At 36.0% G+C, this 18343-nt stretch overlaps 1 protein-coding gene across 4 annotated transcripts in view; it reads right to left on the bottom strand.

The window, feature by feature from the left end:
- The window catches only part of LOC101896953 (hemicentin-1), a 1222160-nt gene that overhangs the window by 607632 nt on the left and 596185 nt on the right, over nucleotides 1-18343 (bottom strand). The window lies entirely within an intron of this gene.

Below are 18343 nucleotides of genomic sequence, written 5' to 3' on the forward strand. Positions count from 1 at the left end.
ATTTTCAATACCAAAAGTCCTGAGACAAATTTTATAAATGAACTTCATTTCGTTCGGGAGTTAGAGTGATTTGCACAGACGGATATCGCTAAGTCGACAAAGAACTTTATGCTGATCAAGAATATAATACTTTGTGGGTTCTAAAATGTATATATCGAGATGTTACAAACGGAATGACAAAGTTACCGACAAAAATCGATGAGATTAAAATTCTTATAATTTCTGCAATTAACGAAAAAATTCGTAAAGTTAGGGGCTAAAATGAAGTAGTCGCTAAGTTCTACTGATAGCAATAGTGCTGCAAACTGTAATTTAAGCTTTATGTTCATAGTTTTGTATGTAAATTCTATCGACATTTGTTCGTAACTCAAAAAAATAGCCAGTTGTGTTGTTAGGATGATCGTTTTTATGCTTGCATGTCTGCCGCAAATCTTTCACTAGCATGGTTTGTTATGCTTCTTATTGTTGAAGTTTGCAATGCAATGCTGCAAAAATTCTAGATAATACTTCAATCGGACTCCTTTGAGGCATTTCGTTGCTTCATAGTCCCATTTTTATAACCTTCACCATTCTATGGAGGATATATTAACTTTGTCATTCTTTTTTGTAACTCCTCGAAATGTTTATAATATACCCTAAAAATTATATATACATTCTGGATCAGCGTAAAATTTTAAGACGATCTAGCGATGACCGTCTGTCTGTTATAATCACGGTATCTTTCGAACGAATTGAGATAGAAGGTCGATTTTTTGTTATCATTTCACGATTTAAGCAACAGTATTTACCGTAATTATTTCAAGTTTCATGTTAAAAATTCGTAATGGGAGCTACAGGCTATGACAAACATTTGTGTATGCAGGTTCACGTCTTCGTATGGCCCTTTTATGACCGTACCTCCCAATACTCGGTATTTTTATGATTATTCACCGGAATTGTTTCAAATTAGGTATTTGAAGTTCGTAGTGAGTACTACAGCCAATGACAAAAAATTTCGTAAGTAGATCCACGTCTTCGCATAGTCTCCATATAACAGTTTTCATTTAGGTGGTAGTTTCCGGAAGGTTTTTGAACATTTTAAAGTTCCTTCCTTCAAGTATTAAAAGTTCGTCCCGGCCGAACTTTGCTTCTTTATTACTTGTTTTCATTATGTTTATACAAAACGTATTAAAATATAATTGGTAAAACTATTTGATATTAATTGTGTATCTAAATTAATAAAGATCTTTTAAATACAAACGATATAAAAGAATTGACAAAACATGCCGCGCATAAAAAAGTATTGCCATCCAATTATAATCCTGCGGTATTTCCAAAGCTGTGTCTGCTGTAATTAGGGTCATCAATAGAAGTTGGGATGTCCGAACCAAAAGATACGGCAGTATTTTGTTACTCTTGTTGAGTTTAAACGTATCAAATCATCGCCAGTTACAAAGACTGCGGATTTCTTACGTTTCGCAAATCGTCAAAAAATTGAAAATTATTGAATTTCTTTTCAAAGTCTTGAAGCTTTAAAAATGCTTCGTCCAAAACCATCTTAATAGCAGCCAAGCCAATTTTAGACTCTTTGAAATTACTAAATGAAATGGAGACTATTTATAAGTTAACACTGTCACCTCTACAATCAGAGGGGAAGAACAAGCAGTATAAAAAACAAATAGTTATTCCCCTTACTTCCAACAATGACCACAATATATTTCACAACATCAAACACAAACACTATTGGTCTTTTTTGTGTGTCGCGAAAAATGATATTCTTCACGAGGCGCAAGACAAGCATATTTTATTAACCCAGACATTTGACAACATAAAATCATCCAGACGTTGCTAGCATATTTGTGTAAACAAAATAAAAACAATATTTTGCACGAGGCGCAAGATCAGCAATACTCAAACGTCGACTGCGACAACGGTCGGATGGTGACGCAAGATCAGCAGTGCCCAAACGTCGACTGCGACAACGGTCTGATGGTGAAGTAGCAAAACAAATGTGATGTACGGAAATTTTTAGTTTAACAACTCCATACTAATAGAACGGTTCAGGCGAGTCGCCGAATCCGATATAAATATAAGAATTTAAATTAATAAACATAAGTTTTTAAATAAACAATTATCATAATTCTTAACTGGCGTCCAACGTGGGGCAAGTGTAAAACAATTTTTTAACATGATATAAAATCATTTAAAAAATATTGCAATATTAAATAAAGAATAAATATTAAAAGTCACCAAAGTATCCGAAAACTTTGGGCAGCGAGAAAGTGATAAGGTTAAAAAGAAGCCTATTAAAAAACTTTGGGAATTGAGCAATAAGGACACCCACCAGGACGAGAAGCCGGAGGACTAATCTCTTTATATAAAATACCAGAAACAACATTGAAATACCTGTAAGTAGAGTGCTTATTTACTCAAGTGTAAAGAAATGTCTTGCGAACTTTTTATGTGATTTTATTGAAATAAAATAAATTCGATTCCTGTTTAATTTTTTTTGTAAATTTTGCAAGAATTTCTTACATGATAACTGTTAAATGTTTTTGCGAATTTTCTGTGTTTTAATTGAAATAAAATAAATTTGAAGGGTTTCATAAACGATATCTGTTTAAATTTTTTTGTAAAATTTCGAAGAGTTTCATACATGGTGCCCGTTTCAAGATTTTTACGAATTTTCTGCCTTATTCCTGAAACATATGAATGATAAAGAAATAGACAAGGTCGATGGGGTCTTTAATAGAATAACCGTGGAGAAAAGACGCGAAAGTGAAAGATTGAATATCGGAAATTGGTGGGAAGCGGATTTTAATATGGCAATAACACCAGACCAGCTTAAGGCGATTGTCGATACCGCAATCAATGCAGCATTAAGAGTTCAGAAGCAGAGTTTTGAAAAACAGATTGAGGATTTAGTTAAACGAGTTGATAGCACTTCGGTCAGGGCTCCTGAAATCGAGACATTTAGGGAAATTCAAATTAGACCCGGAACAACATGCGACGAGTCGTTAGATGTTGTTAAGTCCCTACCGGATTTTGAGGGGAAGCCCGAACAGTATGTCTCATGGCGCCAGGCAGCCCACACGGCCTATAACATTTTTGAGAATTTTGATGGAAGTTCTAAGTATTACATGACAGTTGCGATTATCAGGAACAAAGTGAAAGGTCCAGCTGATATGGTCCTTTCATCGTTCAACACAGTCCTTAACTTTAAGGCGATCATTGCTCGCCTTGATTTTACGTATTCGGATAAACGTCCGGTCTACCTAGTAGAGCAGGAACTTTCTACTCTGCGCCAGGGAAATTTAACCCTTTTGGAGTTCTATGGAGAAGTGGAAAGGTAAATAAAACGATTATGACTTATAGTGGTAAAATAGCGTCTTCCATAAACGAAAAATATAGGATGGATGCACTTCGAGTTTTTATATCTGACACAAGGAAGGGTCTAAGCGATGTCCTTTTTTCTGCAAGACCCTCTGATCTGCCTTCAGCCCTTGCCTTGTCACAGGAGGTCGAATCAAATCATCAACGTTGCCAATTCGCTACCAACTATGCAAGGTCCCTTGAAGAAAATAGGAAAAAGAGGGGCGATATAATTCGGGACGACGGTAATGTCTTAGCAAGTCATGAAGCTAGAGGCGCGCCATTCGAAATATGAGAAATCATGGGTTTACAAATCGACAACAAAAATATGATACTGCTGAGCCAATGGAAGTCTACTCATCATCCCGGTTTAGGCAAACAAATAAATTTCAACCAGTACATAGCGCTAACACACAAAGCCAGCTGCAATACGGTGGTCATAATCAATTTTGGCGCTGGATGAAAAGACCTTACTATGGTTCTGCAAGATTTACAAAGAATAAATCATATTTCGCATGATGACACTATACCAGAAGAGGAAAACTGCTATTATCAAGAGGTAGCAGATGCATAGACAACGGAGATCGATGACGAAATTGAAGCGAACGAAACAAGCTGTGTTCACGAGATCAATTTTTTAGGGGCGACTCCCTGTTGCCGTATATAGAACGGACTATAGTAGGGAGAACAAGTAAAAAAACATTAAGTTCGGCCGGGCCAAACTTTTAATACCCTCCACCTTAGGGTAAAAGAAACATTAGAAGAAATGTGGCAAAAACCATTAAAATGCCGATTATGGGGAGGTACCGTTATATGGGGGCTATACCAAAACGTGGACCTATAATTACAATGTTTCGCCACCGGAGCTGGAACCCATTATGACCCACAAATACCAATTTTTAGACAAATCAGTGAAAAAATGTGGCAAAAACCATCAAAATACCGAATATCGGGAGGTACCGTTATATGGGGGCTATATCAAATCATGGACCCATGCATGCAATGTTTCGCCACCGAAGCTGGAACCAATTATGACCAACAAATACCAATTTTCGAACAAATCCCTGAAAAAATGTGGCAAAAATCATCAAATTACCGAATATCGGGAGGTACCGTTATATGGGGGCTATACCAAAACGTGGACCTATAATTACAATGTTTCGCCACCGGAGCTGGAAACCATTATGACCCACAAATACCAATTTTTAGACAAATCGTTGAAAAAATGTGGTAAAAAAAAACTAAAATACTAAATATCGGGAGGTACCTTTATATGGGGGCTATACCACAACGTGAACCTATACATGCAATGTTTTGCCACACGCTCAGGGACCCGCTATGACCTACAAATACCAATTTTAAGACAAATCCGTGAAAAAATGTGGCATAAATCATCAAAATACCGAATATCGGGAGGTACCGTTATATGGGGACTATACCAGAACGTGGACCGATATATCTCATTTTCAATACCAACCATCCTAGACACAATGCAAATAGCTCTGCTAAATTTTGGAGCTCTACGTCAAATAATGTGGGCTGTATCGTGATTTCAACAGACAGACAGACGGACGGACAGACAGACAGACAGACAGACAGACGGACGGACAGACAGACAGACGGACATCGTTAAATCGACTTAGAATTTTATGCTGATTATGAATATATATACTTTATGGGGTCTAAAACGAATATTTAGGGATGTTACAAACGGAATGACAAAGTTAATATACCCTCCTTTCCAAGGTGGAGGGTATAAAAATTAAACTTCTTATCGATACCGGAACGTCAAAAAATTATATGAGGCCTTTAAGGGGACTAAAAAGTATAACTCCGGTTGAGAAACCCTTCATAGTAAAGTCCATCCACGGATATGAGAATATTGCTGAAAAATGTACCTGTAATTTATTCGGCACAAATAATGCTTTTTTTATCTTACCATCTCTTACCACCTTCGATGGCATAATTGGCATCGATCTGTTAACACAGGCTGGTGCATCAATAGATTTTGAGAAATGGACAATTCAGACAGAAAATGATTGTGAAAAACTAAAATTTTTGAAGTGCGCTAAAGTGAACTTCACACAAGTAGAGGACATAGAGGTACCTCATAGCGTAACAGCAAAATTTCGTAGTATGATAGAATCTCGTTTAGGGGTCTTTGCAAACCCTGATGAAGCATTACCCTTTAACACGAATATAGTCGCCACTATCAGGACTACTGATAATGAACCGATCTATACCAAGTTGTACCCTTACCCTATGGGGGTCGTTGACTTCGTGAACAACGAAGTTCGTGATTTGCTAAAAAACGGTATAACAAAACCTTCGAGGTCCCCCTATAACAACCCTGTGTGGGTAGTGGTTAAAAAGGGTACAGATGAGCAAGGAAATACAAAGAAAAGACTTGTAATAGACTTTAGGAAACTAAATCGGAAAACAACGGATGACAAGTACCCCATTCCAGATTTTACAATGATCTTGGCGAATCTGGGCAAAGCCAAATTTTTTGCGACAATGAACCATCGTTAAAGTCAGAAACAATCACGTCTTTGTTAAGAGACCAGTTTGGCGTGGAAATAGTAAATGCACTACCACTTCATAGTACCTCAAACGGTCAAGTAGAACGGTTTCACAGCACGATCTTGGAAGTCGCTAGGTGCCTTAAACTCGAAAGAAAAATTCAGTGCACCATTGAACTGCTACTCCTTGCTACAACGGAATATAACCGTACTATTCACTCTGTAACAGGTATGAGACCTATCGATGTGATGAACACAGAGGCTCCTGAAACCAGGGCAATAGTTAAAGAAAGAATCATGAAGGCCCAACAGGTTCAGCTGGAAAGACTTAATCCATCAAGGCGAAATAGGGCTTTTGAAGTGGGCGAGGAAGTATTGGTGAAAACTAATAGAAGATTAGGAAACAAACTGACACCTCTGTATACTGAAGAGAAGGTGCAAGCAGACTTGGGAAGCACACTTCTGATTAGATGATAATTGTGCTTCGTGAAATATTGTCTTGGTGTCATCTTGTAATTATTTTTTTTTTCTTCTCCGCAAACTTTTCTTATAGGGCTCTCGCTTTAATATTCTTCACCTTTACGGGTGCAATAAATATAATTGATTACACAAACTCGCGCTACATACCCATACTTGACGGAAGTGTTATTATCTGGGAAAATTTTGGATACTTACAACACACTACGAACCTAACGAAATACTCGGAAATAGCTGACGAGACTGAGGGCTTCGCATCTCATTTTCCACAGTCAGACATGGTTAAGATACTGCTCTCTGATATAAGGCATATTCGAATTCTTCTAAAGTCACTTAACGTACACCACCGACAGTCTAGGAGTATTAATATTCTGGGGATTGCCCTGAAGGTAATCGCTGGTACACCAGACTTCAACGACTTTGAGGAAATAAAATACTACCAGCGAGAGTTACTCGATGCAGCAGATAAACAGAGGACTATTCAGGAACAGATAAATAAACTAACGGATACTATTAATATCATAATTTAATCGGAAAGTAGTAAAATTGATACGGGTCACTTATATGAAACTCTTTTGGCAAGAAATAGGATGATTATTTCTGAAATAGAAACCCTGATGCTTACGGTCACTTTGGTCAAGATAGATATAATAAATACGGCAATACTTGATTCCGAAGACATTAACACAATCGTAAATAAGCACGCTACAAATACTACCATAACCGATGTTATCGAAGTATCCCACATTAGAGCTCTCCTAGACAATAACTGTTTACATTTTTTAATTAAGTATCCTAAACCCAAAATAGAATGTAAGAAATTAACACTGCTTCCCGTCCAACACAATAACACAGTATTGAACCTCTTTGTAGAGAACACCATCGCCGACTGTCAAAATCAAATCATGGCAATTGGGAATTGCAGTGTGGCACTAACTTCGACCTTTTGCAAGAAAATAATGCGGTCCACATGTGCTCAGCAACTACACTCTGGCACCATTGCGCATTGCAGTACTCGCCCTAGTCATCTTGAGTCAATACAGGTGATCGAAGACGGCATGTTTATAATCAATGATCAATTAGCTTGCACAAAAGCCTCAGTAGGCCCTGAGAGAAATGTTAAGGAAACCTATCTAATCACTTTCGATGAAGAGATCCAAATTAATGAAACAGTCTACTCTAATCCAAAAAAGATGCTAAGGAAAGTACCAGGTTCGGCATCATCTACAACCTTAAACATTACGAGTCACCAGGAACTATTAAGCCTGCCATACCTTCATAGACTGAATCTGGAAAATGTTCACCATATAAAGGACATCAATAGTAAACTCTATACAGGTCCAGTGATTTCTAGCACCTTTGTGATTATCATCCTGGTTACGTACTTTGGCCTTACTAAATTGCAACAAATAAGGATTATGAAAAGGCAAAATCATGCGCTCCAGGCGACCATTAATAGCTAAAGAAGGGCCGAGGACGACCCTAACTTAAACGGGGGAGGACTTAACACTGTCACCTCTTCAATCAGAGGGGAAGAACAAGCAGTATAAAAAACAAATAGTTATTCCCCTTACTTCCAACAATGACCACAATATATTTCACAACATCAAACACAAACACTATTGGTCTTTTTTGTGTGTCGCGAAAAATGATATTCTTCACGAGGCGCAAGACAAGCATATTTTATTAACCCAGACATTTGACAACATAAAATCATCCAGACGTTGCTAGCATATTTGTGTAAACAAAATAAAAACAATATTTTGCACGAGGCGCAAGATCAGCAATACTCAAACGTCGACTGCGACAACGGTCGGATGGTGACGCAAGATCAGCAGTGCCCAAACGTCGACTGCGACAACGGTCTGATGGTGAAGTAGCAAAACAAATGTGATGTACGGAAATTTTTAGTTTAACAACTCCATACTAATAGAACGGTTCAGGCGAGTCGCCGAATCCGATATAAATATAAGAATTTAAATTAATAAACATAAGTTTTTAAATAAACAATTATCATAATTCTTAACTTATATATGCATAAATCACATTGTCTTGCTTATCGAATAGCTAACACGTTATTAATAGTGATGTTAAATTGGTAACTTATAAATTTTTATTTGACAATCCATTTTCATGTAGAATACAAAGAGAACCAGTGTATTAAGGAAATGGTGTAGTAATCAATATTCAACTCTACCTTGCAAATAACAAAACAGAAAATAATATAGACACCAATGTTTATACACACAATATATTTAGTACAACCGAATAAACATGTAAAAACGCAGCTAAGTTCGGCAGGGTCGAACTTTTAATACTCTCCACAATATGGAAGGCACTAGAAAATCAAAAAAAAAAAAAAAAAAAAACATTGGTTGTAGTCCCCAACTTCAAATACGAAATTTTAAACAGTTCTAGTGAAAATGTCACTAAAATCATCAAAATACCGTTATATGGGGGGCTATACGAAAACGTGGACCAATATGACCCATTCACGAACTTAACCTGCCTACTGGCCAAGGACACATATGTACCAAATTTTAGCCTTCTATAGTGATGACAACAGACAGGCAGCGGATATAGTTAATTCGACTTAGACTTTTACGCTGATCAAGAATATATGTGATTTGATGGATCTGATATACTATTTCGTGGAACTGCAAAGGGAATGACAATCCATATTATGGTGGAGTGTATAAAAATATAAAGTTCTGCCGAGCCGAACTTTTAATTCCCTCCACTGAATTCAAACGTGTTCCACTTTAATGATACGATACGTAGAAGTAAAGTTGAAGTACCCATTAAGATCTTCCAATCCGAAATTTGAAACAATTGCAGTCTACAATGTCGCTAAAATCATCAAAACACCGAATATTTAGATGTACCGTTATATGGAGGCTACACGACCCGACATGACCCATTTTCGAACTTAACCCGCCTACTGACAAAATCAACATTGTGTACATTTTTTGCATTCTATCTCAAATCGATCTAAATATAGCATGATTACAACCAACAGATGAAGAGACAGACACACAGTCAGACAGACAGACGGACATCGCTATATGCATTGAAACGTGTTCCGCTTTAAACTACAAATATCGTTTAGATAGTGCAGTTAAAATTTTCAAAAAACCGTTTTATGGAGCCCATACCAAAACGGGTAATTATATGGACCATTTTATACTACAAGGATTGTAGTACATTGCGAGTCTTAAATACTCAATTAGAAACAATTTCGTGGCTAAGGTAGAGATGTTGCGATGTATACATCGAATGGCCTTAACTTTAAATATGTATCTTCTGTGCATAGTCGTGGATCTCTTTTGTTATCTTAAAGTTAGTGGTCTAATTTGTTTTGATTTTAAATTCAATTCAATTCATCCGCTACATGGTATAAGTCAACATTGCTCATTGATTATATACTTGTAGGTGACATTCCCCCCTCTGATCAAGCTGAAACACCTGGTATTCCTGACCATTGCCTAATATTTGCAGTTCTTGTTTTTTTTTTTTTTTTGATAATGGAATCTACACGATCTTTATTGAAAACCATAATTATGCTGGGCTATTTCATTCTTGAATGCGTATGATTTTGAATGTTATACTGATGCTATGATGTTAACTCTAAATGTATTCTTGTCTCTAACTCTTAAATATGCTTTTCTCGTTTGAAAGAAACCTGTTAACATTCGTGACGATTACTGAATGAATTTTAGGGAAATTCATTGCGCAAAGTCACTTAGGGATCATAAATATTACGAATTTATAAGTAATAGATTTGATTTAAACTGAAAGACCTACTACCGGTATGGAGATAAGGTTAAATAAGAAATCGGAGGGTACGGAGGAGATATTTAGGGGCATTCTCATATATGGATATTCTTAGGAAATGCTGGGGTATTATTGGCGATGTTGTTACATTTGAAATTGACATCGATGATCTGGAAGCTTTCATTCTTGCCGATTCTCAAAATGAGTAGTGTTGATACCATGGACTACAACAATCGATTTTCTTTTGCTCTTGTCAATGAGTTAGATGTAATGTAATTAAATCTAAAGCTGTTATGTTGGATTTCATTCGAATAACATTTATAAAACTCATTAGCAATTAATATTGGTTTAGACAATTGTATATTAATGACCTCGGCATTTTCTTAATATTGGAAAAGTGCACAAGTTTTTCCAATATCGAAAACGTCTCATTTCTATTATTTCTGCTCTATGAAAAATCATTGATCATGTTATTAAGGACCAAATGATTTAACACTGTTCTAATTATATTTGTAACTCTCAGTTTCAATTTCGAGCAGGTCGTAGTTCAACGCATTTACTTTTTCTCTCACTGATAGCATTCGGGAGGACATTAATATTGAAAAACTTAGCGTTTTCCCGTACCTTTTTATTTTCTGTGCAGTTTTCTTGTCTTTCCGTTATCGAACTGCTTTCCCTGAAATATGTAAGTGCAATATAAATAGTTATATTCGGCACGTAGTTCAGATTGACTACTTGTCTTTTAACCCATCAAAGTCGAAACAGCTCTGTCTTATTATTTCTCATGTAAAACTGTTTTGTTTATTGAGGTTATTTATTTTTTACGTGGTCTCTGCGTTGGACGTCAATTAACGGATTTGCTCCGCAAATTGTACATAAATGAAGCCAAACGAGGATTAAAATATTTTCGTTACAAGTATATATATATAAAAAGTAAATGCATTATACTACTTCCTGCCCGAATTGCAAAGTAAGAGTTACAAATATAATTAGAACGGTGTTGAATTATTTGGTCCTTATGATAAATGATTTTGCCATCATTCCTTGTTTTCGATATTGGAAAAACTCGTGATCGTTACAAGTATTAAGGAAGTGCAGATGTCATTGATACACAATTGTCTAAGTCAATAATAATCGCTGATGAGTTTAATAAACCTTGTTGGACTTAAAACCAACATAACACCGAACAAATTCATAGCATGTGTTGTTGCTGCTCTCACAAAATTCGAAGCATAACATTATATATATATACATATATATATATATATATATATATATATATATATATATATATATATATATATATATATATATATATATATATATATATATATATATATAGTTAATATATAAATAATAAAAAATAATGTTTGGTAAAATCAATTAATCCGATTTTGGCTTGGACAAAACATAAATCCTTTTTGAGAAGTTTTTTACAACAGTATGTGTTTTTCTTTTCCTTTTTTAAGTACTGCCCAAAAAAAAATAAAAATGGCTAGAAGCAAATACAGTACCTGAATAAAACAGCAAATTATCAGTGACAATCAAAACAACATATCACACGAAATGATTTCCGAGAAATATTTCATAAATATTTATGTGATTTCATAATTATTTCTGTATACCAAGTCGGTTTTTTGAAACTGTATCAGTAGTAACAGTCTATAACGGATAAAGGCCGTGAAAAACTTCATCCTGTACTGATCCACAAATTGTGAGAGAAATAAAATACAACAATGTAAGAGTTCAACTGGATTGGTGAGAGAGCAATCATTGGATATAAGCTCGAGATCAGTGCGTAGACGAGTAGTGGCAGCTGGTCTGCATGCCCGTAAGACATCAAAAAACCATTTATATCTGAAAAAATCAAAAAGGCTTTCGGAAACGATAATATTAAGTGGAATCAAGCTTAATGGAAAAAACATTATTTCTGGGATGAGTCTACGTTTAATATTAAAGGCTCAGACGTGAAAAATTTTACGGTGAGAAGACCAAAAAATGAAGGACTCAAGCCGCAGTGTTGCAAAGGTACAGTGAAGCATGAGGGAGGGTCAAAAATGGCGTGGCGCTGTTTTTCTTTCTATGGACTTGGGCCTATCTATGAAACAAAGGAAGTTGTGGATCGGTTTGTTTACAAAGATGTGTTGGACATCACGTTGTTCCCTTACGCTGAGTAAAATATTCGGCTTATTTGGGTGTTTCAGCATGATAATGACCCAAACTTGTATCAAAACTTGTCAAATATTGGTTGCGGGAGTCAAAAATTGATGTTTTGTTATGGCCGGCACAATCACCTGACCTAAACTCCATAGAAAAACTTTGGAGTATCGTAGATAGGAAGATCAAGCGAGATTCGGAAATAAATAAGCACAACATTTTCTAAAGAATTCGGGGTGCTTGGGAAAGCACACCCAAGGATTAAATTAAGCGTGTTATAGATTCAATGCCTCGTAGGCGTGCAGCTGCTATCAAAAATAATGGTTATGCTATCGACTACTAGCCAAAATTTAATTATTTTAAAATAAAAAATCAAAAGTTGCTTTAGTTTTGACCAAGCAAAAATTGGGTCATTTTAGTTTTCCACATATTATTTTTAGTTCAAAATTATTTTCGTATTTCTTAAAAGTGAGTTAAACCCCACATTTAAAACTGGAAAAATAATTACGATTTGTATTTATGTAAATGTTAGAGGACATTTATCGTCTTTGCGATTTAAGTTGCGTTAGTTTTGGCCACCATATATATATATATATATATATATATATATATATATATATATATATATATATATATATATATATAACTACGTGCCGAATATAACTATTTATATTGCTCTTACATATTTCAGCTTTTCGAAAACGGAAAGGCAAAAAAACATTCCACAGGGAATAAAAAGGTACGAGAAAACGCTGAGTTTGTCATTATGAACGTCCTCCCGAATGCTATCAGTGAGAGAAAAAGTAAATGCATTATACTACTTCCTGCTCGAATTGCAAACTAAGAGTTACAAATATAATTAGAACAGTGTTGAATTATTTGGTCCTTAATAGCATGATCAATGATTTTGCCATCATTCTTTGTTTTCGATATTGGAAAAACTCGTGATCGTTTCAAGTACACAATTGTCTAAGTCAATAATAATTGCTGATGAGTTTAATAAACCTTGTTGGACTTAAAACCAACATAACAGCATTTGATTTATATATATATATATATATATATATATATATATATATATATATATATATATATATATATATATATATATATAAGTTAACACCACAAATATTCAAATCTCACAAATGTATCATCATGGACAGCAACGACAACAACAACAGCAATAACTAAATCAAATGCGCGTGTTATAATGCTGACATGCAGTTTCCCACAGAATAACCAGAAGGTATTCCAGACGACACACGAGCCTGTGTCCAATAACAATACAGGTGTGGGAACAAAGTGCAGTAGCAACGGTGCAGTGCGACGAGTATAAGTTTAGGGTAGTTTTAGTTATTATTCGCTTTGTAACTTTGAATCTCAAATAAAACGGATGTTGCTCAAAAGCGCTAGCTTGCGAGACAACATATTTTTTTTAATAAAAACTTACAAATAAAGTTTTAATTGGCGCCCGAGCAGGGACCAGCGTCAGACTGGTCTGAACCCGATTCGAGATTAAAGTATTAAGTCAAGCCTTCGGATGGGCCCCTCAGTACCTTCGGTGGAAACAGGAGCAACGTGATGTTGCAGCCCCTGAAGCCCGCGACGCGGAAAAATAATAAGTGATATAAATAAAGCCTCCGGAAGGGCCCCTTAGTACCTTAACTGTGAAAAAGGAGCAACGTTATGTTGCAGCCCCCGAAGCCCGTGACGTGGAAAATATAGAAGAACATAAGTTGAATAAGAACATATAAAAATAAATATAAATGAAAAAGTGAAGAGTTTAAATAAAAAATAAAAGATATAAATATTAAAAAATTGACAAGTGAAAAAAATAAATGAACCGTTAAACACTCCTTAGAAAAAAGAGAATAAAGTTTTTGAAAAAAAAATAAGAAAAACCATTTAATAAATAATCCTCGAAGGAAAAGTAACTGGAATATTAAAATAAGTGAACAGTAAAACACTCCTTAGAAAAAGAGAAGAAGTGAAAAAGTGAATAAATGAAAAAAATTAAATTAGAAAAGAACCATTTAACAAATGATACTTGAAGAAAAGTAAAAATAACTTAAATATAAAAATTACAAAATAAATGAACACTTCTAAAAAAGGAAAACTGGAACTGGTGAAAAAGTTAATAATTAAAAAAAAGGAAAAATGAATAAATAAGTAAATAAACCAGTTGACAATCCACAATAAAAAGAAGAACAAATCCATAATAATAAGAGAAAAATCCATAATCAGAAGAAGAAATCCATAATAAGAGGAACAAATCCATAATAAGAAGAGCCAACCTGATAACACAACAACGGATTGGACGCACCATTAATCAACAAGATGCTGATTTTTTTGTAAGAATTAGATATTAAGCTATAAACTTAAAAATAATATTATTTTATCGTGTTTGAAAAAAAGAAAGCAAAGAAAATAATTGAGAATTTTGTTTGAAAGAAAAAAGATAAAAAGGAAAATCGTTTAAAATTTTTTTGTAATTCTCTATTATGAATGAAGAATTAGAAGAATTGACATTGAAACTAAATAATATTACCATGAATCCAACCAGTAGTTCAAGAAATTCCGGACAACGACAGTCAACGTGAGGAAATTGTTCGTATTGTTTCAGGCCTACTGTCAGGCCAAAATTCAGTTTCAGATGAAGGTTCAGATGTTCCGATAGGTACTGTGTCTCCAAGATTGGAAGAATTAGATAAGGTCCCAGATCTTGTAAAATCTATTAGAGAATTCTCTGGAAAGCCAGGCGAATTTGGTTCATGGCGAAAGTCCGTAGATAGGGTGTTAGACCTTTATTCATCCCTCAAGGGAACCGGCAGACATTATGCCATTTTGCACACAATACGTACAAAGATTGTAGGCGAAGCAGATACTGCTTTAGAATCATATCGAACTCCGCTCGATTGGCAGCGGATACGCAAATGTTTGATGGTCCATTATTCCGATAAAAGGGACATCGGTACTTTGGAGTACCAGATGAACGTCCTGTGCCAAGGACATAAGAGCGTAACAGAGTTCTATCAACAAGTGTACCAAACACTTTCCCTTATTTTGGATAAAGTATCGTGTCTCGATTTGGAGGAAAAGAGTCTTAGAGCAATGACTGACACATATAGGGAAAAGGCATTAGACACGTTTATTAGGGGATTGAATGGAGACCTTCCTAAATTATTAAGTGTGAAAGAGCCAACTTCACTACCACAGGCCTTACACCTCTGCTTGAAATTGGATAATATGAGTTTTAGACGGGAATACGCCCACAAGGGAGCAATGAAACTGAACGCGAGACAGTCTCTGAATACAGGAATGAAATTTTATCCTGAATTAGCGACTATTCCTTCGAATAGAAGTAGGAATTTGCCAACAATCCAATACCGTTATCCAAGCGGCGTTAATAATCCACAATTTCAGCGGCCTCACTTTGGAGGACCCCAACACTCCCAATTTGCTCCTCGTCCTCAAGGAGTACAGCAATTTTTCCATAAAAATAATTTCGGAGGTCAAACTCCCAATTACAGTAATCAACGTCCAGAACCCATGGACGTCGACAGGTCCACACAAATGAGACCTCAACAAAAACAAATCCAACCTTATAAGAGACCAGCACAGTTTTCTATCCAGGCTCCAGTGAACAAAGTTCAACGAAACTTCCATGTGAATGTTGGATATCCTGAAAATGATTCACTTATTGACAGTGACAATACAGACTTACCTTACGAGACCAGGACCGAAAGTTGCGACGAGTATTTCATGCAGTGCCCTGATAACGTTACTACAGAGGACTACCAGGACCAAGGAACAGACGACGTCCCCGCTAATTTCATTGACATTCATTTTTTAGATTAGGGTGTTCCTCGTTGCCGTACTTCCAGGCTAAAACGAGGAACGGGAAAATTTTAGACTTCTTATTAGACACGGGAAATAGTAAAAATTATATTAAACCCGGACTGGTGAATAATCCTAAATCAAACGCTGATAAATTTAAAGTAAAATCCGTGGGAGGAGATGTGGAAATTTCACAACATACTCTCATAAATATGTTTGGTATCGATGATGTTCCGATTAAATTCTTCCTATTGCCCGGTTTAAAATCATTTGATGGTATCTTAGGCAATGACAGTATGAAAGAACTGTCAGTTGTAATTCATACTTCAAAGGATTATTTTGTGGTAAAGGGAGGTAAGAAAATTGCTGTTAAACAACGTATGTCTCAAAATGTGAACAATTTAGAGCTGAAGATGGACGATCTATCTGAGACACAGAAAAAATAAATTAAGAGATTGCAAGTCGGCACCGGAATCTATTTTCAGAACCGGACGAAAAATTGACGTACACTACCATGGTAGTGGGTGAGATCCGGACTAATAACGAGTCCCCAATTTATGCAAAGAGTTATCCTTATCCCTTGGCATCCTTATCGTAGAGGGAGAAATAAACCGTCTGCTACATGATGGCATAATAAGACCATCTAGATCTCCCTATAACTCACCGATTTGGGTTGTACCCAAAAAGGATGATAGTTCCGGAAACAAACAGTATCGACTAGTGGTCGATTTTCGGAAACTTAACTCCGTTACAATTTCGGACAAATATCCCATTCCCGAAATAACCGAGGTTTTATCAAATCTCGGCGGAAATAAGTTCTTTACCGTCGTAGACCTTAAAAGCGGATTTCATCAAATCCCGTTGAAAGAAGTAGACAAACAGAAAACCGCATTCTCCATTAATAATGGAAAATAAGAGTTCAATAGATTGCCCTTCGGGTTAAAGAACGCACCGGCGATATTTCAGCGCACGCTGGATGATATTCTCAGAGAATTGATCGGAAATATATGTTTCGTATATGTCGACGATATTATTATTTTCAGCAAGGATGAGCAGTCTCACGTCGAACACATTGAAATGGTTTTCAGAACCCTAGAGTCGGCCAACATGAAGATCCAACTCGATAAATGCACATTTTTCAGAAGGGAAGTAGAATTTCTGGGATTCGTTGTGTCCAGGGAAGGTATCCGGACAAATCCCAAGAAAGTCGAGTCAATTCTTAATTCTCCAATACCTAGAACACTTAGGCAATTGCGTTCTTTTTTGGGCCTCTCAGGATATTATAGGAGATTTGTGAAAGGTTATGCAGATATTGCCAAACCATTGACCGAACTATTGAGAGGGGAGGAAGGAAGAATTTTTAAAGCATCCTCCAACCAAATTCCCGTAACTTTGGGTGAAAATGCTATAAGGGCATTCAACGAATTAAGAAATGCACTAGTATCACAGGAAGTATTATTGTCGTATCCTGATTTTCAGGAAGAATTCGAATTAACTACCGATGCTTCTAATGTGGCTTTGGGTGCAGTGCTTAGTCAGAAAGGCAAACCCATTGCATTTATTTCACGAACACTGAGTAAATCGGAAGAGAATTATGCCACAAATGAAAGGGAAATGCTGGCAATCATATGGGCTCTATCTTCTTTAAGAAATTACCTATACGGTACCAGGAAAGTGATCATTTATACCGATCACCAGCCCCTGACTTACGCGCTGAGCAGCAGGAATACTAATTCAAAGATGAAAAGATGGAAGTGTATTCTCGAAGAATATGACTATGAACTGAGATATAAACCAGGGAAACAGAACGTCGTGGCTGATGCCTTATCCAGATTACCACAGACTTCCCAGGTTAACACTTTGACACCTACTCAGCATAGCTCCGAGAGCTCTCCCGAGAACCTTATACCGAGCGTAGAGTCACCCATCAATGTATTCAAGAATCAGATACTTTTGAACATTGATGATTGTTCGACATACCAATTTAAGATTGTTTTCCCAGGCTTCCATCGTCATATTATTACAGAACCTTCTTATGACGAACAGAAAATGCTCTATATTCTCAAACGTTACTTGAATCCATCAGTTACCAATGGTATTAAAACACCAGAAAACGTGATGGGAAGAATTCAAAACGTCTATCCAAACCACTTCTTTCAGTACAAATGCCGATTCACTCAACGAATCGTGGACGACGTTATTTCAGAAGCGGACCAGGAAAGAAT

Source organism: Musca domestica, unplaced genomic scaffold (genome assembly GCF_030504385.1).
Source record: "Musca domestica strain aabys unplaced genomic scaffold, Musca_domestica.polishedcontigs.V.1.1 4, whole genome shotgun sequence".
NCBI classification, from domain to species: Eukaryota; Metazoa; Arthropoda; class Insecta; order Diptera; family Muscidae; genus Musca; species Musca domestica.